A 26,709-nucleotide genomic window follows, 5' to 3' on the forward strand; every position below is an offset into this window, starting at 1 on the left:
AGGAGGATAGGGGGAAAAGGCTGACAATTGCAACCACAAGGCAACTGAGTATTTGCTCTTCCTAACTACCAATTGAGCTTTCATTCCCCGCCCCCACACGCACGCAAAGCATTCAGCACCTCACTTTCCCAGCACTAAAAATTCCTCATTGCTCAGGTCATTTCCCTCTTGTGCACTTATCTAAATTGTATATAAGCTGGGAGTAGATATTTTGAATTGTGACAATGGAAAAACAGTGTAGGCTAGATCCTGGATCGTGAGCCATATACAGTTTTCGGATTAGTTTTCACGGGGTGTTTGCTGACTTTATAAGAAGGGACGCCACACCTTCTCCTGCCTGATTTAAAATTCCTTTTAACAAACTAAAACCAGAATCATGAGCTGCTTTTTTTTTTTTTTGTTATAGCTTGCATTTCTTGTGTTCTATGGCAGACTCTGCATTAAGAGGAGGATCGGGTTTTTAATTTTTATTTAAGAGGAACGTTTCTGGAACAGTTCCTGAGGTGGCAGTTTCATGGAAGGTGTGATGACACTGGCAATAGGATTCTTACCCCACTAATATCTACCGATTGATCGATCGATCGATCATCTAATCATCTATCTTTATTGGAAGTGTTTGTATTCTGCCTTTTCATTTGTCAAAGGTAGCTAACATTAAACATTTAAAATCAAAAGGTCAGTGTAAAATCATAGAACAACCATAAAATCATAAAGCAGCTGCAAGCAGCAGTGCACAACAGGAAAGCCCGCAGAAATAAAAACTCTGTTCATTTTGAACATAATAAAAGCCCCACTGGATCAGAGGGAAGGTCTGTCTAGTCCTGCACCCTCCTTCCCTCTGTAGCCAACCAGATGCTGCCAGGAAGCCTGCAAGCGGGGCTCAAAGGCAGTATAATTCCCTTGCCCTTTGACCTTTGCACCAGTTATCCAGATGCAGATTGCCCCTGTATATGGAGGTTCATTTCTATTGTCATGCCTAATAAGAACATAAAAATAACCTGCTGGAGCAAACCAAAATCCAGAGGTGAGGAACCTTTTTTCTGTTGACAGCCACGTTCCCTCAGGGGTAATCCATCAGTGGTAGGCAGAGTTAGAGCCAAAACTGGGTAGACCACCCCTTCTCTATTTCATTTTGCCAGCCCCTTCTCTCTCTCTGTCTCTCTCTGCCACCCCTTCTCTCTCTCTCATTTTGCCACTCCTTCTTTCTCTCTTTCTGCCACCCTTCTCTCTCTCTTTCATTTTGCCACCCTTCTCTCTCATTCTGACACCCTTCCCTCTTTCTCTCATTCAGCTACCCCCTTCTCTCTGTCTCTCTGTCTCTCTCTCTGTCATTCCCTTCCCTGCGAGTGACTCTTTTTCCACCCCCTCTCATTTTCTGTCACTCCCCCTCTCCCCCGCTTTTTCTTCCTGCCCTGCAGGCTGCTGGGGAAGGGACAGATCACTCTTATCAGAAGTTTGAATTGATTTCTTGCTTTTGAAATTAGGTCAGTGGCCACATGCAGCCCTAGAGCTGCAAGCTGCCCATCCCAAAGCTAGCCTGCTCCCTACAGTGGGCAACCAGATGCCTTCAGGAAGCTCACAAGTATGGCTTGAAGGCAACAGTCCTCTCCTGGTATTTGGAGGTCAACTGCTTCTGAACATGGAGGCTCCATATAGCCCCCATGACAAATAACAATTGATATACCTCTCCTCTCTCTACTTAGAGAAGGCATAAGAGAAGACAGTTTTATCCTGTGCCATAAGCAGAAGAGCACTGTAATCCCCAAGTGATCCTCCCTGGGGAGCCTGATTCAAAATCAGGGTGCCACAACTGAAAAGCCCCTGTCTCCAGTCACCATCTGCCTAACCTCTCATGATGGGGGACCTGGAGCAAAGCTTCTGATGTGCATCATAGCGACCAGGCAGGCTTATTGTACAAGAGGAGGTTATTAAAAACATGGGCACCCTTTTTGTTTCTTGGCCCTGATCTTCTGACTTTTAACAAGAGTTGGCTTTGCAGATATTTAGTAGGCAAAACTTTACTGTGCCAGTGGAAAAGCTTCACCCACTTAGTTTCTGTGTGTTAAAGGAAGAGAGGAAGGGCCAGTAAAAAAAAAAAAAAGATGAATAGCACTATGCTGCCAGGAACTCATTTTAGTAAAGTGCACAAACTATTGTGTGGGGGGTGGGGGTGGGGGGGTGATGCAATCTGCACATGATCAACGGCATTCCTCTTCTCAATACTTCACAAGTTCCAGGGTTAAGCCATGCTCTTAAAACCTGGTTCTACAATTTGATGGATTGATTGATTTATATACTGCCCTTCTACCAAATGCTTCGCAGGGCAATTCACAACAGAATAAGAATAAAACCTGGGCCAAGCCCCCTTAAGCTCTGGATATTATTTCACCATCTTTTTTAATGTTATAGAAAGATTGTGCTGATGTTTTCCACCAGGAATTGACCTCTTGGGAAAATCTGGCACTTCTCCATCCAGCTGTTCCACCTTTGAGGCTGGCTCAGTGTCGATGTCGTGTGTTCGGATTGCCCCGGTCCGCCTACCTCTCTACGCCTCCTTGCCCTGCCTACGGCTCCTGTGCTCCACCCAACCACAACCCCCTTGCTTCTGCTTCCAGCTCTCGGTTTCTCCCCTGACTCTTGTACACAGCAGCGATAGCAGCTGTTCCAGAGACTTTCCTGGGCATCCAGGCAGCTGGTGAGCGGAGACTACAGTGTGAGTATATCTCTTTCCCTCTCCTCCATCTCTAGCATTCTCTCCTAGGGGCTTGCAACTTATATCTGGGGAGGGGGGAAAGAACATTATACAGTGCTGTTTCTAGCCATCCATAATTGCAGTTCTAATAGATATTGTGTATTCTTAGGTTGTGGTGGGAGACATATCCCTCCTCCCCAACTATTTTTTGGAGCGGGTCTTGGTTTATACTTTTTCCACCCGCTTCCTAACCTAATACAGCTTTATTCTAGAAAGAGGTTATAGTTGGGGAGTGCCGATCGGGTTGCAGTGTGTGTTGTGAACTGCTGGCAAATTAATACGCAACTTTTCTTCCACTTCCATATTTGCGCCTCTTTGCCATGAAAGCTGAGATTATTCTGTGCCTGGTACCCAACAGCATGGTTTGTGTGGCACAAGCTTGCAATGGGGGCATCTCATATTCACAGCCCTGCTAATAACTGTTGATCTGTTTTGGTGGCTTAGCTGTTTAAACTCAGATCTGCTTCAGTATGTTTAGTTTTTGAGTTCCTGTTTGAACTCTTGGTCATGATGACTATGCCTGATAACAGAAGATTACCACAGATCAATGGGTGGGGGTTTTTTTGTTCTTCTAATCTGAAGAAAAGCATTATTAAAAAGAGTTACCCCACTATTTGTTACTTTCTTCCAGCATACCTGCTCCCATTTCAGCTTTATAAATCTGCCTTTTAATTGTGTACATTTCAGCCACTTATGTTTTGCTGTTGCCATAACATTCAGACATGAGAACTACCCTTGTCAAGAGGTCCTTGTGGTTTATGAGGCTACACAGCCACAGGAGTGGCAGCTGTGTTTACCACCTCACAAACTCATGTCCATAGTGACAAGAAGCCTCAGCTCTGGACCACAAGGTCCCCAGTTTGATTCTTGTTGCCTCTGGCATAAATTCACCATCTCTGCCCCTCAATGTACCCCCGCACTCGCACAGTATGAGGAGGAAAGGGGCAAACTAGACTTGAGACAGGAGACACAAAAAAACAGGATTCCCTTGCAGTTTTTTTTTTAACATATGGCAGCTGGAGCTGGGTGGTGGTGGTGGGGAATCAGATCAGGACCAAGTCAAGCCAGGTTTATTTACATACCCCTTTTCTGCAATTACTGCATTCATACCGGGTTCAGGACAGCTATCAATGCAACAATAATTCTCAGTAGCCCAGCTCGTTATGCAAATGAATAAATAAAGCTACCAAATCACAAGATAAACACTTTCAATAATCAATAGAGCAATACTCAGTTCCTAACTCAACGATGCATAATACTAGAAGAAATGACAATAATATAATGATGACAATAAATAGCAATCCACAGCTCATTTACCCAGACTTCTAAGCTCTTTCCCCTGTAATGGCTTTTTGATTTAAACTCTCTCCCTGCAAAGGCTGCTATTTGCCCATGGGGGTGCAAAATATACAGGTAACAATTAGCAGGGGTAGGGATTTTTATTGGGAGAAAGTGTGTCTGGGGGAGTTAAATGTCCCTTCCCCACCCCCAAGTACCACACTCTCAGCCTTATTCTCTGCCTGCCCCTCTCACAACCACCCTCGTCTCTATGATGGTTAAAGCGAGAGATCTGAATCAAAGATCTCCTGCAGAACATCAAGCTGTGCCCTAATACTGACTTACCTTACACCAGCCTTCCCTGACCAGGCGTGCTCCAGATGCATTGGACTACAACTCCCAGCATCCCCCAGCCAGCATGGATCACTGAGATAAATGTATGTGGAGCGTTGCATCCACTCTGAAGCACCTTACATCGCTTCGGCTATTGGGCGGTATAGAAATGTAATAAGTAAAACAAATTGATATAAATGATAAGACATATTTGGGAAGGGGTGCCCTTCCAGGATACATTCTGTATACTTCTGGGGGAAGGGAGGGTTGCTCCTCTTTGTTTTAGTTGCAGCTTGGCTCGCTTGAGTCACCTGCAGTTAGTAGATTTACTGGCCACCTTCGGTGCTTCCAGACAGAAGTGCTACCAATCAGAAGGCATCCACCTTTTTCTCCGTAATCATTTTTTTCTGGTAAGGAAAGAGACAGAAGAAGCGGTGGGATAACACGGGAGGGTTACAAATGGAAGATGGTGTTGTCTGGACCTCCTGTAAAATTCCGTGAATGAAGCAAAGCACTTGCACAATAAAAGCCTTGCCTGGAAATCCCCTTTGTGATCTGCAAGTTATAAAGGATGCTAGGTCAATGGTATTGGATCTCTGGATGGTTTGCAGCAGATTGACAAGAGTTTCTGACCCCCAGTAGTTTAACAATAGCAAATACAATGGAAAAGGAGGGGGGAACCCCTGTAGTAGTTGGCCTTGTACTAACTGCTTATCCCTTAGCCTCACCTATAAAATGGGAGTATGAATTGGTTGCCTTTGACCAAGTCTCATCCGGCCACTTTGAAAGTTTTGCATTAGAAACCCTGATCTATAGTAACTTGGATGTAGGTTTGTATTTGTCTATAAAGTGTATGGCTCATGGGGGGCAGTAAGTCATTGTCTCCACAACCCCTGCCCAGTAATTTGAACCTGGATCTTGGGGTTCTAGTAGAAAACAAGTAGACCCCATGAGCCTAAAATCTGTCCACCCCTGGTGTAGCAGAGAGAGTGCTCTCATAATAGTACAGCTGGTCAAATGGAACAGTCATAGGTCCAGTAGTCACAAAAAGGAAACAGTTCTTCACACAGCACATAGTAACTAACTTACGGAACTCACTGCTGCAAAATGTGGCAACAGCCACTGTCTTAAATAGCTTTTTTTAAAGGCTTAGTAAATCCAAGGAGTAGCAGTGGTCCATCAACGGCTATTGACTATGATGACTAAAATAAAGCCTCCATGTTCAGAAGCAGCAGTGTACTTCTGATGACCCAGTGATAGAGACAAAAAAAATGGGGCTGGACTGCCCCCCCTGTGGGGGGGCATCTAGTGAGAACAGAATGGCTGTGTTCTCACATAATACTAAACCATGGTTTATGAGAACCACGGTTTGTTGCTTTAGCCATGAACTGTCTTGCAGATGAGCAAATAAACCTGTGGCTTGTTTCCCCTGTTACTAATTTGTTTCTCTCCCACCGATTTTGCCAACCTTCAGAGCAGTTTCATTTTCAGGCAGCGCTTGCTGGGTGCTTCTGTTTCAGGGCAGACAGCAGCCCTAACAAGGCAAGGATAAGCCATGGTTCTGCATTCAGACATCAAAAGAAGTTATGGTTTAAACAGGCCAGTGTGTTGTAGTGGCGAGAGTGTTGGACTGGGGGCCCGGAGATCTGGGTTCTAGTCCTCATTTGGCAATGGAAGCTCACTGGGTGACTTTGGGCCAGTCACAGGCTCTCAACCCAACCTACCTCACGGGATTGTTGTTGTGAGGATAAAACAGAGAGGAGGAGGATAATGTAAGCTGCCTTGGGTTCCTTGCAAGAGGAAAAAAGGTGGGATATAAATGCAATAAATAAATACATAAGCCAGATTTCATAAGCCAACAATAAACCATGGGTTATATTTGTGGGTTGTAGCTGATTAGCAAACCATGGCTTGTTTGCAGGTCTGGGTTCAGACACAACACCAAACCAGATTTCAACAAACCACACAATAGCTTAGTATTATGTGTGAACCAAGCCACTGTTAGACTCGCTGAGCAATTTGTTAAATCCAGCAAGAAAGTTCTTATATTCTGTTTAGCAACTCCTCCAGCAGGAAGCCTTCCTTCTTTTCATATATCAATACTTACTGCTTTTTCCCTCTCTCTCTCTCTCTCTCTCTCTCTCTCTCTCTCGTGTGGATCTGTGTAGGATGCAAAACGGCCCTTTTGGAAACTGACACTGTGATGAGATTTTTTGTTTTTAAACAGGCTGAATTAACACTTTCTTTTAGATTATCAGAAATTAGGTAACAGCAACCGTATATTTTAAAATGGCCTGCTATTAGGTATGTTTATTTCACTTTCCATTTGGAGAGGAGAGAGGAGACATTGCACAGAAAGAAACTCATGCTTTCTGCCTAGAGGAGGAGGAAATTGCTCAGATGGCTTAGCCATGATTTGTACAAACCACCTGAAAGTAAATAGCTGTGTTTAAACTGATGTAACCAAATATGGCTTGAAAGTTTCTTGGGTTGTGCCCGGAAGAAAAGTAAATCCTGCTTAGGGTAGTGGTGGTGGTAGTAATGAAGAACAAAAGCTTTCAACTGAATTACATTCCTAAATGTGTCCCGGTCCTTAATTTCTGCTTGAACATGCGTAGCAGTTTCCTTACCTGGAGCTCACCCAATTCTTTGGGCGACAACTGCAGTTCAATTGGATAATCCTAGGTATGTATATAGATGTTTGCAGCTCATTTAACTCGATAGGGCTTACTTCTGAGCAAATTCGTATATGATTGCACTGTAAAGGATTATATCATTCTTACATTGCATTTAAAGTCACGTCTCCTCCTGCATGTACCTGCTCAGACCCTTCATCTTCAGGGGCCCACCTCTGGGTGCCCCCGCCAAAAGAAGCTAGGCAGGTGGCTACAAGAGAGAGGGCCTTCTCAATGGTTCCATCCCACTTATGGAATAAACTCCCCAAAGAGGTTCGTCTGGCAACTACACTGTTATCTTTCTAGTACCAGGCAAAGATCTTTCTTTTTTCTGAGGGATTTTTAGAGACCTTGTGCTAGGCTATTATGGCTGTTTTATCAGTTACTGTGCTGTTTGCTGTTTATTATATTGTATGATATTCTTTTGAATATGTGTATTGTATTTTATATTTTTAACTGTTTTAAATGGCATTTTACTTTTTTAACCAGTTGTAATCCACCCAGAGAACATTAGTTATTGGGCAGATTAGAAATGTACTAAGTAATAAATATATATATTTTTTTTAAGCATCAGGAACCTAAAGCTAGATTCCCTACATGTAAGAAGGTATATTGGTCGTATTTTCTCAAGAAAAATCTCAACCATACGCCTGCCAAATTCTGTAGCTGTTGCTCATTCAGTTCACGGATCCCTGGGAAAAAGTTGGAGGCTGTAGGTCAGCCTACACCCCTCTCCTTTAAAGACAAGTTCCTAATGAATTATGCCCAGTTCACTTTGGAGTGGGACAGTCTTTGTCTAATTATAAATATGATTTAGGAGTGGGAAAATATTTCAAATTCCTAGAAGCCAGTATAAAATTATAAGGCGCCCAATCTGTTCAGAGCTGAGCAAATCTTTTAAATTCCATTGGGCCAGCCTCAGATATTTAGCAGCCCAGGCATCCAGACACCTGGAGATATTCCAACCTTGATATTGGCTGTTGTGTTGATTCTCAAACTGTGTGCTGAGGCACGCTAGTGTTCTGTGAGATCACTGCTAATGTGCCATGAGAAATAAAAACCAATTCATTAGTTTAAAGGCTCCTGCAGGTCTCTCCTACAGAAGAGAATTCCCACTGCATCTCTCTGTGACTTGCTTATCTGGCTCTTCCAGCCAGCCTCTTGTAGTGGGCAAGTAATTTGGCCCATGTCTCTAGCACTGGATAGGTTTGGTGCTTCTCACTCAAATTTAGAGATGCAGTGGAATGATTACTCACCCTGCCGCAGTGTTGATGCCACTTATTTCCAACTGAGAGGTATGTACGCAACAGTGACTTGTGCACAGTGAGTAGGGCTCCTCTGAGGATGGGGATCCTTAACACCCTCCTAAACGTTTCCCCAAGTGTTAAACTGAAGTGAACGTTCAGTTTGAATTCGTTAACAAAAATGGGTGCCGGTGTTTGGAAGTCGGTGTTGCAGAGTTACCAGCAATTTGTTTTCTTGTATGCTCCCAATGTCATTACATGGGAAGTGGTGTTATATTGTGTAAGACTTATTAATCCTTTTAGTCCAGTACTGTCTACTACAGGGGTGGGGAACCTTGGGCCATGGGGCCAAACGGGGCCTCCTGGGACCCTAATCCTGCTCTCCGCAGTTCCCCAGAGGGCCACACCCCCTTCCCCCAAACTGATAATTGTTTGGTGTTTTCCTGGCTTTTGTGAAGTTTTCCCCGCATTCTAAAAGTTTGAAATGCCTCTCTTAAGACTTAGTTACTGGCAGTAAAGAGCTTTAAGCTACATGATACTGGCATTTTTTTGTATTTTTGGTCCCACCCCTTTTGCCTTTGGCCACACACACCACTGGAATGTGGCCCCTGAGAGCTTCTGCAATGGAATTTGGGCCTCAAGCTGAAAGAGGTTCCAGTGTGGTGGTGTAGTGGCTAGAGTACTGGGCTGGGAGTCGGGAGATCTGGGTTCTAGGCCCCACTTGGCCATGGAAGCTCACTGGGTGATTTGGGGCCAGTCACAGACTCTCAGCCCAGCCAACCTCACAGGATTGTTGTTGTGAGGATAAAATGGAGGCCTTGGGTTCCTTAAAGAGGAAAAAAGGTGAGATATAAATGAAATAAATAAATAAATAAATAAATAAAACAAGCCTTGGTCTACTTGATTTTTATCCCATTCTTCCTCTAAGGAACACTGGGGCAGTGTGTGTGTGTGTGTGTGTGTGTGTGACATCAATCTCCAGCTAGCTCCACTTTATCCTCACAACTGTGTGAGGTAGGTTAGGCTGAGAGAAAAGAGTGATGAATGAATCTGTCAATTTCAGTTTCTCTTTGTTTTTCATAATTCCAAACTTAAATTCATTTCATCGTGTTCCTGCATTACTTTGCAATTTCTTAAAAAAGTCTGCACAAAAATAGTACTCAAGGCAGCTAACAATAATTAAAATACAGATTAAAACAAAATCTTGGTTAAAACAATATAAATATGAATCAATTAAACATCCTCATAAAGTTTATTGGCTGACCTCGGGCCAGGCACTTTGCTTAGCGTAACCTACTCCACAGGGCTGTTGTAAGGGTAAATGTTGGGAAGAACTATGTAGGCCACCTTGAGTTCTATGGAGGGAGAGCAAGATAAAGATGTTAACTAGAAAAACAACAGACGCCCCCACATTTGAAAGGCTTTTCTACCTGGTCACCTGAAGACTAATCTTTTTCACCATAGGCAACTAGTTTTATGAGCCAGTAATAACTACAACAGGGATGTACAACCTCAGGCCCAGGGGCCAAATCTGGCTTGCCTGGGGTCCCAGTCCAGCTCTCTGGGGTTCCCCAAATGGCCCCACCCCCTCTCCCCCAGCCACTAATCACTTGGTGGTTTATTAGCTTTTGTGCTGTTTCTCCTCAATTCTAAAAGTCTGAAATGCCTCTCCTAAGGCTTACTTACTGGCAGTAAAATATGATGGTATTTGGAGCATTTTTGCCTTGCCCCTTTTGCCTTTGGCCTTGCCCACCACTGGAATGTGGCCCTGAGATGTTCTCTGAAATGGAATTTCATCTTTGAGCTGAAAGAGGTTCTGCACCCCTGAGCTACAATAATGTTATTGGGCACAGGCAGACATTCTCTTTCATATAAGGCAAAGAGATTTACACCTTTGACATGCATGCGTAATGTGCAAGCCAATTTAATTGTTTATCAGAATAGTCACTCCAAAGTCTAGAGACTGTGAGTTAGCCAGGAATTCAGGTCCTGCTGGTTTAGTCCTAAATCCTCTTGCAGTTAAAACAGTGTTCTTGGACTTTCTTTGGAAGTTTGTGTTTGCTTTTTACAACATCTAATCGTTCCCTCGAAACTTCAGAGTGTAAAGTTACAACAAAGGCCGTTTGACATATTCCCGCAAGCGCTGCCACCAGCAGCAAACACTGCTGTTGGTGCTGGGTAGCGTTGTAGCGTCGTAGCAGATGCTTCAGACTCAAAGCCCCAGCATCTTCAGTGGAAAGGGTATCAGGCTGCAGGGCTGGGAAATATCCTTTCCTGAGACCTTGGAGAAACCTTGGCAGTGAGAGTAAACCAGCTGTCCCAACCCGGTGCCTTCCAGATGTGTTGGACTTCAACTCCCATCAGTCCCAGGCAGCATGGCCAATGGTCAGAAATGCTGGGAGCTGTAGTACAAACCATCTGGAGGGCACCAGGTTGGAGAAGGCTGGAGCAGACTACTAGGCGAAATGGATGAAGATGGAAGCATCGCTTGGGACTAAGCCACATGTGATTCATGATCAAATCTCCTGCTCTTAAAAAAATGAAAAAGGTAAATGCTGCTGTTGTAGGGATGTGCGAGGGCAGAGATTAGAAGCAAGGACAGGGTACTGGGAGAGGTGTTTTTTTAATGCTTACCTCTGTGCCATGTTCCTGATCGGAATCCCACCCCTAGGTGCTATTTGCACATTAGTTAAAATTGCAGGTAGCACATGAGTGCCGGTATTTCTTCGCTTGTTTGTTTAAAGCATTTTTATGCCACCCCTCAGCCAAAACGGGTGAGAAATGGCAATCGGTAAAATGGGGCAGTCCTGTCCACAGGTGTACATTCTAAAAAGTCATGTCACACAAGGACAAAGGGATGCGAAGGGAAGAGGGAAAAAAGGAGTCTTTCAGCAGGGTGGGTGGAATGGCCAAGCTTCTTCCCTCATCTCCCTCTGCTGAGCCTATAAGTGTTCTCCCTTGGGGCAAATCGTAGCAATGTGGACTGGGAAAACAACATGGAGAAAGGGTTAAGAAGCCTGTTCTCCAGTGCTGCAGCCCCAGTCCTAATCCTGCATTTCCCCCATGGCTGCATTTATCATGGATTTTTGTTTTGTTTTTTTAAAATGGAGATCGGGTCAGAAATTTCTTGATGTTATGTCTAGCTTTCCCTCGGCCCGGTTAAGCTGGGTGGGAGGAATGCGGCTGGTTTAGATAGCCTTCCCCCAACCGGGCACCATCCAGATGTCTTTGGACTCTAGCTTCCATCCTCTCCAGCTAGCAGGCTGTATGCCAGCTGGGTCAATGGGAGCTGTAGTCCAACACATCCAGAGGGCGCTGACTTCAGGAAGTGTGCTCTACGGCACTCCAATGCTATTTTCGTGTATTATGGCTCAGCGGTCCAAGTTGACCCAGAGTTCCCCTGCAGCCAAAGGAAGAGTGGTGTTGAGGCGAGGTGAGAGAAAGATAGTGGCTTCCCTTCCAAAATCACCTATAGGCTGGCCTCGTGCTGACGCTCGGCTGGCCTTTCCTTCTGCCAGTTCCTGCTGCCCTTACCAGCTGCCTCCCTCATTTGTTCTCTGCTGCGCTGGACGGAAAAAAGAGAAACGGAGGCTTCCTTGTGGTTAGGAAGCCAGGCCTCCTCTGAAGGCAGCCTGGCATGCACAAATGTAGCAGGGGAGGCTTGTCCTGGCAGGGAATTATGTTTAAAAAGATTATTTATCACTGTACGTGACAGAAGTGGTCTAGAAACCAGGAATCACCAGAGGATATGTGTGTTAGCTGGTTTGCACCATCTGCTCAGTGCTATGTGTGTGCTTTAAGCTGGGCAAGCTTTAGCCCAGTGCATTCACACATCCTGCTTGCAACCTCACTCCAGAGCTGGTGTCACGGGTAGGCATGATTGGGCACCTGCTTAGGGTCCACACCCCAGCAGGGGCCCACTGACAAAAGCCCCCTGGGTACGCTCCTCTTCAATATTGCAACCTGCTTGTTCTCCTGTCTCTTGCTCTGGCCCGGACAGGTGAGAAGGAGAAGCAGGAGGTGCCACAGCCTGGTTGCTCCCTGGCTGTCTGACTGTCAAGCTAGGAAATGGTATCCATGATGAGAAAGAGGAAGAGGAGCAACAGCAGCTAGGAACAATGCCGGTAGACTCGCGGAGGGAGAGGGCCCATGGAGGGTGTCTTGCCCAAAGCGACTAAAAAATCTGGGGCCTGCATGGAATTATTCCTGCCCTTCCCACCTCTGCCAAGAATCTGGGTAGCTGAAGCTTTGCCTTTTGGTTTCTTAGGCCCTATCTGCAGTGAAATGTTCTCCATTTATCTTTTCTTGATGTCCAAAGAGTGAAGGAATAAATCCATTCTAAACAAGTGAGTCATTTTTTTATTTTTGCGGGTGGCTGGGGCAATCGCCAAGTGCTAATTTAAACCATAAATCTGCCCCATGTGCGATCGAGTTAATGAGCGGCCTGATAATGAGAAAGACAACCGGCTGGCAGCCAGGGAAGCAACATGATACCCAGATGGTCCTAAAGGTATGCCGGACATTGGGTTGGATTCTTTTACTCGGTGCAAGCTGGGGCTTTGGAAAAAATCTAGGAGCCTCTTCTATTATTGTGGCTCTTTTTTAATGCAATAGCTGGCAAAGGCAGATGTCATTCCCCTTTACGCCCCCCTTCCCACCCGCAGACTGTTTTGACATGTATGGAAACAAAGTTTTTATTTAACAGATAAAGTCTGGGATTTTTTTAGTCACCCAAACAAGGCTGCTGCCAAAAGAGCAAATACCGATGTATCCAATGAACTGGGTAATGGAAGGCTCTTACAGGGAACCAAATAGCGTTATTAGGAGGGAGAAATAAAGGAAAGTTTTCAGATTTTGTTGTTGTTAAAAGCATACTTTAAAATCATTCTTTTTACCTAAAACATTTAGGAGAGAAATGGTTCTATTTTTTATTTGCAGAATATGAAATTAAAACATTGCCATTTTTAAAAAGAAATCAAGAATGGACCTCCATTACTATGCTAAATCCACTCCATGTGAATGAAAGCGGGGTTGGCCTTCCCAAAAGCATAATCTGAATCAAGTAATCTTGTGAAACCCCACTACCATTTATAGCCTTTCCCCCCAAAAAACTAACTTTTTCTTATGATTCTTGTTTTATCTGCAGCTGGCCTTGAAACTCATCATCAAGCTATCCTGACCTGAACATAATATTAAATTTCCCGCACACATCCTGCTTTGCCCAAGGTGAGTTTCACTTACTGGAGCCTTAGTTATATCATACTTGTGAAAAGGAGCTATTAGTTCTGATGTGTAAAGAATACTTCTCTGCAGTGGCATGGTTGGTGGAGACCGAACTACATCCAGGGTTATCATAACAACATACGAAGAGCCCTGCTGGATCATACCAAAGGGCCATCTTTTCCAGCATTCTGTTCGCACATTGCCCAACCACCTGCCTGTGGGAAACTCACAAGCAGGATGTGAGTGCGACAGCACCAACCCGCTCATGTTTCCCAGCAACTGGTGTACTTTGGCACACTTCCCAATACTGGAGGTATCATGGAGCCATCAGGACTAGTAGCCATTGATAGCCGCCGCCTCCAGGTATTTATGTAACCCACTTTTAAGGCCATCCAAATTGGTGGCCAACATGACATCTTGTGGAAGTGAATTCCATAGTTTTAACTCTATGATGTATGAAGAAGTCCTTCCTTTGATCTGTCCTGAATCTCCCATCAATCTGCTTCATGGGATGACCCCATTGAGTTGTAGTATTTTGAGAGAGGGAAAAAATGTCTCCTTATCCACTTTCTCTACACAATTTTGTGCACCTCTATTATGTCTCCTCTCACTCACCTATTCTCTAAGCTAAAGAGTCTCAGATGTTGTTACTTTCCTCATAGGGGTGTTGTTCTCCACCCTTGATCATTTTAGTTGCCCTTTTCTGAACTTTTTCCAGCTCTATAATATCCTTTCTTAGGTCTGGTGACTAGAACTGTACACAGTATTCCAAGCGTGGTCGCACCATGATTCTGCTTCTGGAAGTACTCTGTTCGTATGTCTCAACCCAACAAGACCCCTCCACATGTTAGCATCATGCGTTGAAGGAGAAGTGGGGCCACGCTGCTGGCCCCATCCTGAGGTTTTGTGGCTTCTTCACACTATCTCTGCTGTCCATGTGTGTGGAGCGTGGATATCTCCAGCATGAAAGCTGACATGTGTAGACTTTTACATGTCCTGGAACCCCGATTACGCAGGTTCCAGAATACATGAAACCCTACATGCATAGAGATCTATGCATGTGGACTTCCCTGCTGCAGACATCCATTTGTGACACGTGGATACTGGGGGTGGGGCAAGGTAGTAGCCATACAACCTCGAGGGCGGGGCCAACAACATGGCCCCACCTTCTCTTCAACATATAGTACGGGAAGTACTACTTCCCCTCCACTCAGCACTGGTTAGGCCTCATCTGGAGTACTGTGTCCAGTTCTGGGCACCACACTTGAAGAAGGATGCAGACAAACTGGAGAGGGTTCAGAGGAGGGCAACAAAGATGATCAGGGGACTGGAAACAAAGCCCTATGAGAGAGACTGACAGAACTGGGCATGTTTAGCCTGGAGAAGAGAAGACTGAGGGGAGATAGGATGGCGCTCTTCAAGTCCTTGAAAGGTTGTCACAGAGAGGAAGGCCAGGATCTCTTCTCGATCATCCCAGAGTGCAGGACATGGAATAAGGGCTCAAGTTACAGGAAGCCAGATTCCAGCTGAACATCAGCAGAAATGTCTTGACTGTTAGAGCAATACGACAATGGAACCAATGACCTCGGGAGGCGGTGGGCTCTCCCACACTGGAGGCATTCAAGATGAGGCCAGACAGCCATCTGTCAGGGATGCTCTGACTTGGATTCCTGCATTGAGCAGGGGGTTGGACTCGATGGCCTTGTAGGGCCCTTCCAACCCTACTATTCTATGATTCTATGATATGGAGCCCCTTTTGCATGATTAACCCATGAAGGGGGCTGGGGCAGCCTTCACCAACTTGGTGTCCTTCAGCTGTGTTGGGCTACAACCCCCAGCAATGCTGATAGTTACCGTAGTCCCACACATCTGGAGGGCACCAGTATGGGGAAGTCTGGGCTAGGGAATATAAAAACATCTGGAGCTTCAAACATTCACGCTTGAGATCCAGTGCACTGCAGTGGACAGAATATCTTGGTCTTAGAGTGATTGGGAAAGTGTGGATTCAAATCGCCACAGCACCATGAAGCTGACTGCAAGACATTTTGGGTCTCAGCCAAATCTACCTCACAGAATTGTTGTGAGGATAAATGGGCGGGAGCGAACCACCATGAGCGCCTTGGATGAATTACGTGATAAGGAATGTAATAAATAAATTCAGTGCCCATTCTAGGAAGGGGTGTGTTGTCTATTCTAGTAAAGGGGGCCTTCACACAAGCCCAAGTTCTTTGACAGTTTTTGGTAAAGGGCAGGGCAAAAGCATTTTACCCTATTATATTTGGACAACTGCTTTCCTCAAGGTTCTCCTTCAGTTTATCCTCACAACAACCCTGTGAGGTACGTTAGAGAGAGTGAGGTGTGAGAGAGTGACTGGCCCATGGTCACCTGGTGAGCTTCACGGCTGAGTGGGGGTTTGTAAAAAGAAGGGGGGAAACCCCAGATGCTGAGCAATATGATTTTAATGTAGGCCCAATGCTTCTTGGAAGATCTTTCTGCAGGGGCACTACATATAACACATAGTTTTGTATACAAGATGTATATTCTTTGTTATCACTATAATTTTCTGGTATTATAATATTTTGCCTCACAGGTTTGGTGATTTTAAGTCTTTTTTTTTACAAAAATAATTGGAATTATTTTGTCTTCGTAGTGAGATATTGTATTTTATTGATTATGTTTCATTTGCTTTTTCTAATTATCCTATTCTTTATATGTGTTGTATAGAGTGTGTCTGATGTAGGATATTCCAAAACATGTTGGGCCTACATTAACCATTTTTTTCCTCAGCATCTGGAGCTTCTTCCCTTTGTTTTTCCTGTTTTTGCTGCCATCCCATTTTGTCGGTTTGATTGGAGGTTTGAGCCTGGGTCTCCCTAGTACTCCTCTAGCACTCTAACCACTATACCACACTGTCAGTTTTGAAAACTGGGCTTGCTGGGGAGGTGCAAGTGTTTATACTATGAATTTACCTCAACTCAGTTCCAAGTTTCCCCTGAGCCCCAAATTTTTATATTACTTTTTTTTTTTTTTAATTAAAGCAAAGTAAAACATGGAAATACAGTACCATATTCTCAAACAATAAAGTCAAGAGATTATCAACTTGAAGTTAGTTTAACATGGAATTGGGCAGACTTCAGCCTTGCAGGATCTACTTCACTTTTTACTAGAATCCCAAGGTCAACTAACCAGAGCCCAGGTGCAAAATGGTGATGTGCGTGGGCAGACATATACTAAGAATGGAAGAAGAAGGATGCCTCTGAGCATACGCTCAGCCCAGGAATTTGTGACCAAGCTCACAGGTCTTTTCACACAAAAATCCGCTCCCAATTTCTCCCCCATGCATTTTTCCTGAACAGCTTAGGCTGCAATCCTATGCATGTTTAGATGGGAGAAAACGGCCTACAATTCCCAGTAATCCCAAGCCAGCCATGCTGGCTGGGGAATGATGGGAGTTGTAGTACTTTTCTCCAGTTAAACATGCATAGGATTGCACCTTTCATTTATATGTATGTGGGCGTGGTGGGAGGGGAAGCTTTATTCCTTATATTTTTGGACAATTGGGAATCAGTCGCCCTTGCCAGTCCGTTGCAAATCACCTAGAAATCTACCAGTAGATCCCAGTCTATCTTCTGCCCACTCCTGATTTAACCCATCGCTGATCAGCAGTGTTCACAGAGAAAAAATTTGAAAACAGTAACATTTTCCCAGGGTGTGGTTAAATAATCTGCCAGATTGTACTGTACGGAGGGAGCCTGTCGTTCTGCAAAGGGTCTAGGCCGGCCAAGGGCCATGCTGGCTGGGAATTATGAGAGTTGCAATCCGGCACTTCCGGAAGTCACCAGGTTGGGGAAGGCTGATTTAGGTGCTAGAGGTCTCTAGTATTTCCCTCACACAACAAAGCATTTTAAACAGGTAGATTTAAAAAATCTGTTTGAATGTTGCAACAGAAGAGGTCAATAGTGCATTCCTTGGGAACGAATTCCATAAAGTGGGTGCCACCACCAAGAAGGCCCAGTTCCTAGCATCCCTGCTCTTAAAGGCAGGGCAGTGAATAGGGTCTCCAATGCCAATCTTTTAAACTGGAATCGAATAAGGCATCGCCTGCATGCAAAGTATGCGCTCTATTACTGAGCTACGGTCCCTCACTTGCCAGCTTTCTCAGCAGGCCCATACCAATCCTTTCAAATATGATCCTGTATTTTGGATCTTCCAAATTCCCTATTGTTAAGCATACCTCACACAAAGTGTCAAGGAGACCTGGGAATACCAGGAACAGGCCTCAGCTTCCTCTTACACCATTTACTAAGGTGGCCACTTATGCATGGCGCCCCCAAAATGAGGACACCAATATGCATAACAAATATGCTAATTGATAAGTATGGAGGCAAAGTTAGAAGTAATGACTATAACTTCAACAGTAATGCAATGCACTTCACCATAGTGGGGAACACTGTGATGAGGTGACCTCTGTGGTGGCTGTTCTGTCTGCTGTCCATGAGTTAACTGTTGATGGGCAACTTCAAGGCCCTTGCTCTCCTTATGGTTTATTTATCTTTAAACTGGACTTCGACTGGACAGCTCTTCAAACAGAGGACACCTTGAAAGAGAGGACTGTTCTCTGCTTTCCCTTCAAGTGGCCACCCTACCATTTACATCAGCAGTCAGCTGTCTCTTCCTGGAGGCCTGGTCTGAATATGGAATCCAGTTGGCGGTTGCTAGGCAACCCCCAATGCTTGCCTGATACTTCATTTCCTAGCAACTGCAACATCTCTTCTCCATCACCGAGAGCAAACACCTCTGGGAGCGGCCCTAGGAACGGAGGCCTCAGGTTGCCCATATGAACGGTAGTAATGACAGTGAAGATGCAAGTGGATGCGTCGATGATGAAGGCAAATTTCTGGGGACCAATAGCGGATAAGTGCCTTCAGACGAAATGTGGGGGGTGGGGCATCTCAACAACTCGTACTTATTTCCCCAAGTGGCGTGGCTATTAATTGAACTGCTGTATAAAGTAGATATTTGTGTGTTCTCCCCCCCCCCCCATACATACACACAACTCAGAGCTTCAGTCTGTAATAAAATTAATTTAGGGATCCAAAATGAGACAACTGACTCCCCCCTTATATTTTCATAGAGCACCATAAAAGGGAAGGTTGTATAAGGGCTCTCCATTGGCACGGTGAGCTGGGACTTCACATTCATCGCTGGACAAAGCGGCATGCAAACTCTGCATGCGGACCTTTTGAAAGGTCTCTGTCCCGGGCATCCTGCCCAGCCTTTTACCCTGTCTGTGTAGCAAGCCAGCCAAAGGAGCTGTGTAAAAATAAAATGTTATTTATTGCAAAACATTCTCTGCAACGGTCCCAGTCAAGCAGCCACATTCCATGGCATGCAATTAAAACAGCTGCTATTAATTATTATATAAATTTCCAAATTAAAATATTAAAAGCTGGGCTACAGCTCAGTAAAACCATCCTAATGTCATATGATTTAGTTTTCCGTTATCAGCTGACTACTCGCTGCTCATCCTCAGATTCATATCTCTCCACTCATATATCTTGTCCTCCTGGAAATGAATCGGCTCTTACACTTATTTGTATAATTTGTATATCCAGTTTGCCTCCCACCTTCACGACAAGAACTTTGGGTAAACAACACTAAAAGAACAACTTCTGAATCTTGAAAGTATAATAAACCAGTGGGCGAGATTTTTCCAAGTTGTTGAAAGTCTGTGAAGAGGAGGAGCATTTGTATAATGTTTCCAGCCAATGGGGATTTTAAAGGATGCATTTACAGTTGTGGGAATGGGGGGAGGGCTATGTCCTATAATCTCCTCCACTAATGTATATCCATTGTGCAAAGTAATATTTAAGGTTTGTAGTGATGCAGCCTTGTGGTTTCATCTCCAGGAAGTTGTTTGGAGCATACAGTATTTAAATATCTGACCGAAATTTAGCTAGTTTCCCTTCCTCCAAGTTCCAGTTTGCTGTGGATTTCAGTCTTTAAGACTACATATTTCAGTCTTTATTATCCTACTATTTCTAAATTTGAATTTAGGCATCTCCTGCATGCATGTTTGGCTTGCAAGACTTTAAGAGCTGAGCTATCTAGCAGTTCAAATTGAACAAAGTTTTATCTTATAGCCCGTTACTTTTCTTGACCCAGGAGGTGGATGCATTATGCTAACTAGAGAATCATCACTCTATTTTGAGTAGGAGTAACTAATGATAGGGCAGGGCTAACATTTGATCTTATTGCCTCCTTCTGTGTGTGCTGGGTTGCTGTCCAAACACCATGGAAATTAAGCCCTTGTGTTGGCAGTGTGACAAAGAGATTAAGGTGCTCCTTCAAGTTGGAATGAAATTTTTGCATGTCCTTGTGGGTGGAGATGGTGGATCAAGACCTGACACTTATTTTAGAACACCATTTGGCTTGTGTATCATGCCAAAGATGCCAGACCTCATCCGGAGTATTGGCAGGATAAACTTTGCACTTAATCCTTTCCAGAGGATCCTGCTGTTAAGGGCTTTTCAAAAGCTTTGTTCATCTTTGCAAAGAATGACAGATGTGTTGTGACAATTGTCAGGAGCATCACCAAAATATTCTTGCTAACCAGTCCTCTTGGACTACCGGTGTGAAAAAAAAAAAAGTTTTGGAGAGACAAGCAGCCATTGTTCTGGGCTTCTCTTTTGCTATCCATACAGACAGCTCTCCCCCCGGCCCCCAGAGTCAACGCTGGCCATTTTATTCCCTTACATATTTGCAGGACTTGTAAATTGAGATGTCCAGTTGGCCAGATGTAGACAGATGGCATTAGGCGTAGAATTCCTTTTTGTCTTATCTTCAATTACTACCAGTAAGAATTGGTATCCATCATATTTTTAAGCAGCCTATTTGAGAACAAAATCTATTTGTTCATCTATTTTGTGTAAATGCTGGCTTTCACACTGAACAGGCATGCCTAATTTTTAGCTTATTCACTGTCCTCTGAACATTTTTTTTTACACTGCCCCATTGTTTTCCCTTGTTAATAATTTTCACTGGTTTGATTTTGTACGGTGTTCAAAAATTACAGCACAAATGACAATGTTGGCAAATGCAAACTGTGAGACCTCATGAAAAGTCCTGCTGCTACAGAATTGTTAAAGGGCAGAGGAGCCCTGTGCTGAACTGAACCTTCCAGCCCTATTTATTGAATTAGTTCATTTATTTATTATGGTTTTAATCTCGTCTTTCTTCCAAGGAGTTCAGGCTTCACAACAATTTGGTGAGGTAGGTTAGGCCAAGCGGTAGTGACTTACCCAAGGTCACTCAGTGAACGTCACAGCTGAGTGGAGGTTTAGAAGGATTTCGAGTGAACAGGAAACAGTCAGTCCTGCACGTCTGTTCTTCTGCAGATTGGTGTGTACGTACGTTCAGGGGCTTTTCCCAGTGCCCAACAGAAAGACTCTGGTTTCTTTTACACATGCCATCTGCTCCGCTCTGTGAACCTTGTAACCCATGACCCTGCCTTTCTCTTTGGCTTTTGCTAACTCCACCTGTTGCTGAAACTAAACGTCACCGAGTACTTGCTGATAGGTGCTTGGCAAAGAGATTTTGGTCCGCAGGCAAGAAACAAGGGCATAAATCAACAGCAGCTTTGAATCCCCCTGAACATTGTGCTTTTCCTCTTCCAGTGTGTCTCTTCTATTTTGGTCATCTCTACAGTGATTTGGGTCAAAGCTGGAACACTTTGAAAGCGAGCAGATGTAGGAAAAGGAGACTCGTGGGGAAAAACCCAGGCGCAAGGGGATTTCCATATTCTTTTTGCTGGCTGCTCCTTGCTTTGTCTCCTTGCCCAGTGCTCTCTTGATTCCACCTTCTCCCTAGAAATGGTCAGCAACTATACGCCGTCACCGGCCCAGCCCCTTTTCTGTTTTGGCCCCGGGAACTTAGCATGTGGTTTGCCCTCTTGGCTCATGCTGTGTAACAGTGCACAGATGGATCCAATATTTTCACCTTTTCACTTGGCTTTTTGTATACATCCACTCATGATGGCACGACATCAAGGGACCACCACATATTAGATAAATCATTTTAAATGAATGTGTGATTTATACTGAGCCAGGGCACATCAGCACTTTTCAAGAGATAATTGCACTGTTTCCTACTTGCCAGTTACGTCAGAATGAAAATATTGCAGCATAGTTAGACGTATGCAAATCAGTAAAAACCGAGCTCAATGAAGTTTTCCGAATTCCATCTTGAAGCTCATTCAGACTTGAGTGCCTTTCAGTTGCAAGCTTTGTTTTTTCGCATGAAAATCTGTGCATAGTTTCATGTGTATTTTCCAAATGTACACATCAGTTGTACACATCTTCAAAATGTATGCATTCGTCTCCCATGGATCAAAGCATATTTGTGCAGATTTTTAAAAAGTATACATTTTTTCCATGTGCATTTTTCAAATGTATACATACTGTTGGATGCATTTTTTTGGTCTGCAAATCACATTGCAAGCTCAGAAATATACGGACTTCGACCTTAGATTGTGTCCAAGTCTGTGTTTGGTCCAGAAAGCGCAAACTGGGTAAATCCTCATCAGAAATGAACTGAAACAAATTTCTCATACATCCCTTGGCATAATACAATGTATGTGCCAACATGCACCATGAACACAATATACATATTGGGTTGGATCCCAAGGTTCTTCCACAAGTGTTAAGGCACCTTTGGGTCCAATTCTAGCTCTCTGGATCTCATGCAGCCTTCTCAAACCTAGTGCCTTTCAGGTATGGTGGACTGCATGGCCATGCTTTCTGTGGATGATGGGAGCTGTAGTTCAACACATCTGGAGGGTGCCAGGTTGGGGAAGGCTGATCTAATCTGTAACGTTTTATTTAAGGCAACTAAAATACTCAAATCCTAGGATGTGCTTTTATTTCTGTCGTGGCCCTCATTACTTGAATGGGATAATCACCCTCACTCTAACAACTAAGTCCCCATATCTTTCATGAATAGGTATAATGAAATTGGATTATCTCATTCCATTATTTATTATTTATATGTGCCATCAACTTCTTCCCTGTGACCCCTCTCTGATCAGCAACAGATTAGAGATAAGAGCTTTTCCCTGCCAGGGAGAGGAGGTGAAGCCTGGGGAGGAAGTTTCTGAGTGATTCCATCCTGGAAAGTTTACAGAGTACAAGAGAACAGTCTTTGCCCCGAGGAGCGTACAATCTGACACAGAGGAAAATGTTTGTACCCAGCTTTTCCTTCCAAAAGGAAGCCCAGATAACGACAATGTACATTTTCATGTTTGAGGATTCAGTTAACATATTATTATATCCGCATTGACTTATTGGTTCTTTAACTGGGCTGCCTGCTGGCTGGGGAAGGAATTTATATGAAGATTGAATGTGAAACATTACTCCCAAGTATATAGGTCTGATGCCCTTCTCACTCCCTGTTTACCGCTGCTGAGTTTCTCTGTTTGGTGATAGTGACTAAGAGCTCATCCATGCTTGAGCCCTTTTTAAGCTACTCTTTCTCTAACGTTGAGTGATAGAGGGAAATGCGAGAAGACCGCCATCCATCCACCCCTTCTTTTTATGGCAAGATGTGTTCAGGTTGAGAAGGTGCTTAGGAAAACACAATGCTGACTGGGGATGATTGGAACATGCCGGGTGGGCACCACATTGGGGAAGGTTGGTTTAATCAGTAGATTAATCCACTAAAGCAGTGGTTCTCATATATTCTAGAGGATCCTGGGGTTCCCACAAGCTTCTCCAGTGGATGAGCTTCCCTGAAGGGCTTGCCCATCGCTGCCAATTTCCCCCGGGATGTACCACTTCAGAGGCATGCTGGCTGAGGTTTCAGGCGCACAGTTTATGCAGAGTGACAGTGAAACCCAAACCGGAGCATCTGAGGGCAGAACAGCATCCGAAACCAGAGCTTCTCAGTTCAGATGCAATGTGGTTTGCAAACCGGCTTCAAAACAGTTTCAGATCCTGGTGTAGAAGCTACTTGCAAACCATGGCTTGTCAGGTGAAGTTGGTTCAGCCATTATAACAAGCCATGTTTTGGCATTGCTATATGAATCATGTCTATTTATCCTTCTGTCCATTTCAGAACAAAGTTTCTATTTTATTATGGGTGAATGTCCTGGGTGGTCAACAAATGATATAATGGCATACTTTTCTTTTAGGTGTGTACCAATGTATATCATATCACATTGCATTATTCGCAACAACAGCTAAGAAAATTCGGGCAAGTATTGTGAAGGAAGTGTCAGTGGATTGTAAAGGCAATTCTCTAATCTGAGCAAGTAAAGTTAAGGGGCATTTCTATATGAGGCTTTTATCCTGCACCTTTGCCAAGGCTTCTGTTTCCAGATTCTTTGTGGGATTAAGATTGGCTCCTTTATTTTTTTCTGGGGTTTTTCTTTCTTTGCCTTTCTATATGTTTCATTATACAGCCACTAGATGGTGCTCTGGTATAGTGAAATGTGCAATTACATGAGACTCCCATTCTGCCATTTCTAAATCGTACCAGACTTTCCTCGTTAGGAAAAAACCCTGAAATAATGGTTGCAAAGCATGGGACCCTGGAGGATGCCAACATTGTTTAAAGGACCCACGAACTACCATGAGTGAGCAATCACAAGTGCGCAAAGCCTTGTGTAGAAAGATTCAAAGTAATTACTGGATGTCTTTATGAAGGATATATTTTAGTTATGGTTTTTATGTTGAATAAGAACTGGGAAGCCCAATTTCTCATGTTTTATGCCTCTGTTTTAGATATTATTTTTTAATTGTTTGCAATGGCCTATGGCAGGGTCCCCAAACATTTTGGATTGGTGGGAGTATTTGGAACATTGAAAATGTGTCATGTGTGCTCTCACAAAATGGCTGCCATGGGAGTGGGGCTTGCCCATTCATAAAATGGCTGCTATGGTTAGCATGGCTGGTCACAAAACACTAATTTCCCAGAAGAGAAACTGGTGAGACTAAAAGAAGAGTAACTTGCCCAAGAACCAAAGTACAAGGCAGAGGTGCGGGATGAACTCCAAAAGACAAAACCACTCTGTTGAACGCAAATAAAGATGGCGCTGGGGGCAGCGCTTCACTCTGCAGCAGGCCAGCCTCCCAATTAGAAAACATGTTCAATTTTTTAAAAATCTTAAAATAAAAGTCAGGAGGGGCAGGGAGGCTGGTGGGGGAGCCAAGAGAGGTGTCTACGGGTACATTGGTGCCCACAGACACCACTTTGGAGAGCCCGGGCCGATGGCTATAAGCAATTAACATTTTGTTGTTGCCGTTGAACCATGAATCGTTTAGAGGAACATCGGGCACAGGGGTGGCTGATTTGGGGCAAAGTATCTCTAAATCTTGCCGTTTCTAGGTTGAGTTTCAGCATTGCCCCCTGAGATGGAGACATCCAGCTCTGCCATGTAACTTAGCCAGCATTGCTGCGCAAGTTCCATCTTAGAAATGCTGTAGAAATTATGAATAAGCTGCAATAAGGCCCCTGTCCCACCTGCTAGAGCAACCCTGTGACTGTTCTTTTATTAAGGTAAGCAGCGAACTGTCTTGAGGGGTTGAGCACGAACTGTGTCTCAAGCGAAGCTTGTTTTGTACTCCAGTGAGAGGGCTCAGGTTCCTCGAAAGGCTGTCCAGCATTTGGACGGTTTTGGAGGCTGAAATAGTTAGCCAGGTATTTATATGTTGTTGGCGATGCATTCCCTCTGTCCTATTCTTCTCCCCCGAGATCACCTAAAATGGTAAGATGTTTTGAGTAGGATTAGGTCCATGAGTCCTGGGGAAGGGGTGTGGACATCTGTTGGTAGCCCTTCCCCCGTATTAATAGCCTCCCATAACTATATGGTAGCGACTAAAGTGGGACCTGGTCTTATCAGCTGAGCTCTCTTGCCTAAAGTAAGGCTGGTTGTGAATTTGTTCCTGCAGAATGGCTTACCACAGGCATTCAGGTAAACGCGCAAGATAGTGCATTTGGCTTTAACGAATAGGTGTTGCAGAGAGGTCTTTTATGCTTTGTGCAATGCAGGTTCGTGTGTGTCTCCAGCAGGGTTTTTATCGTACCAAAAGTTCTTTATTTAATGCATCCTTAACAAATCGTTGAAAGCTTTCCAGCAAGTTGTGAACGGTTAGGGGGACTGTGTGTGCTATTCCTTCCAAGGAAGGTAGTAACAAATACAATCTGTTGATTGCCTCAAAGGAAGGTTTTTAAAATATATACATAAACATGTTTGCTTTCTTTTTTTGTCAGTATGCAATAATGATGGTCTTTAGTAATCACATAACGCTTTTCCTAAATGGTCCCTCAAACGCTTCAATAGCCCTTAGAAGAGTCCCTTAAAGTCTGCTTGGGGAGACAATACTGGGCTAGAGAAACTAATAGTCTCACTCATTATAGGGCAGCTTCCTGTGTTCCTGTCCTGATATTACCTTGACCATTTTACAGATTGGGGAACCTGAGGTTGAGTGTGTGTGTGTAACTCGCCAAAGGCCACTGGATGGGTTCATAGCACAGCTGGTTTGAACTAGCTCATGCTCGTCATTCTGCATTTCAGCAGCACTGTTGTTATCAATTGCTTATTACATTAGCAACCTTGACACTGCAGGGTTTACACTCATAGTTCATGGTTAAGTCCTAGTTGCCTAGTGATGGACAGATGGAGGATGCATTAATAGTTACGAACATCTCAAGGAACCAGCAGTTTCGGTGCTGGTCAGTAGGAAGATTTTCAGGATTTTGATTAAATGTGGCCATTCACAGAACATAGAAAATCCCTATAAAACTCTGCACCTTTTACATTCCCTTTTAGCTGGCAGATTTCATTCCATGGCTTTTCTCTTTTCCCTCCCTCCCTCCCAGAAAGGCAAACTTCCCTGGACAATAGAATTAAAATTCAAAATCCAATCAGCATGGCAGTGCAGCAAGGCATAATCAGGATCACATGTACTCTGCACTTAAGCAAATAATCTAATCAACATTGCTTTTGATGTCAAGGGCTCCAGATCCCCTAACCCTGTGTGAGTGGAAAGCACTTCTGTGGACAGGGGAGAGGATATTTCTTTTCAGTGGTAGCCCCATGCATCTCATGGGCACTGCTCTGGAGAACCCCTCTGTCCTTGGGAGAGGGGCCTTTTCAGGAGATGCAGAGAGCTGAAAAGCTCCTGTGCACAAGCAGAACACAGCATAT

The 26,709-nt window shown here is 44.2% G+C and overlaps 1 protein-coding gene across 7 annotated transcripts in view; it reads left to right on the top strand.

The window, feature by feature from the left end:
- Window positions 1-2,639: 2,639 nt before the first annotated feature.
- FHL1 (four and a half LIM domains 1) overlaps window positions 2,640-26,709 on the top strand; it is a 41,119-nt gene continuing 17,049 nt past the window's right edge. For 2 of the 7 annotated variants that reach the window (XM_084813644.1, XM_084813642.1), the window contains exons 1-3: window positions 2,640-2,713; window positions 12,550-12,628; window positions 13,429-13,508. The gene's annotated coding sequence lies outside the window, so the exon portion shown is untranslated. Of the gene's footprint in view, window positions 2,714-6,714; window positions 7,049-12,549; window positions 12,629-13,428; window positions 13,509-23,691; window positions 23,758-26,709 lie in introns of those variants that run through there. The other 5 variants (XM_084813640.1, XM_084813639.1, XM_084813641.1 and 2 more) reach the window with 4 other exon arrangements.

The sequence above is a fragment of the Heloderma suspectum genome, chromosome 9 (assembly GCF_057233095.1).
Source record: "Heloderma suspectum isolate Gila_16-S chromosome 9, 16-S_ref, whole genome shotgun sequence".
NCBI lineage: Eukaryota > Metazoa > Chordata > Lepidosauria > Squamata > Helodermatidae > Heloderma > Heloderma suspectum.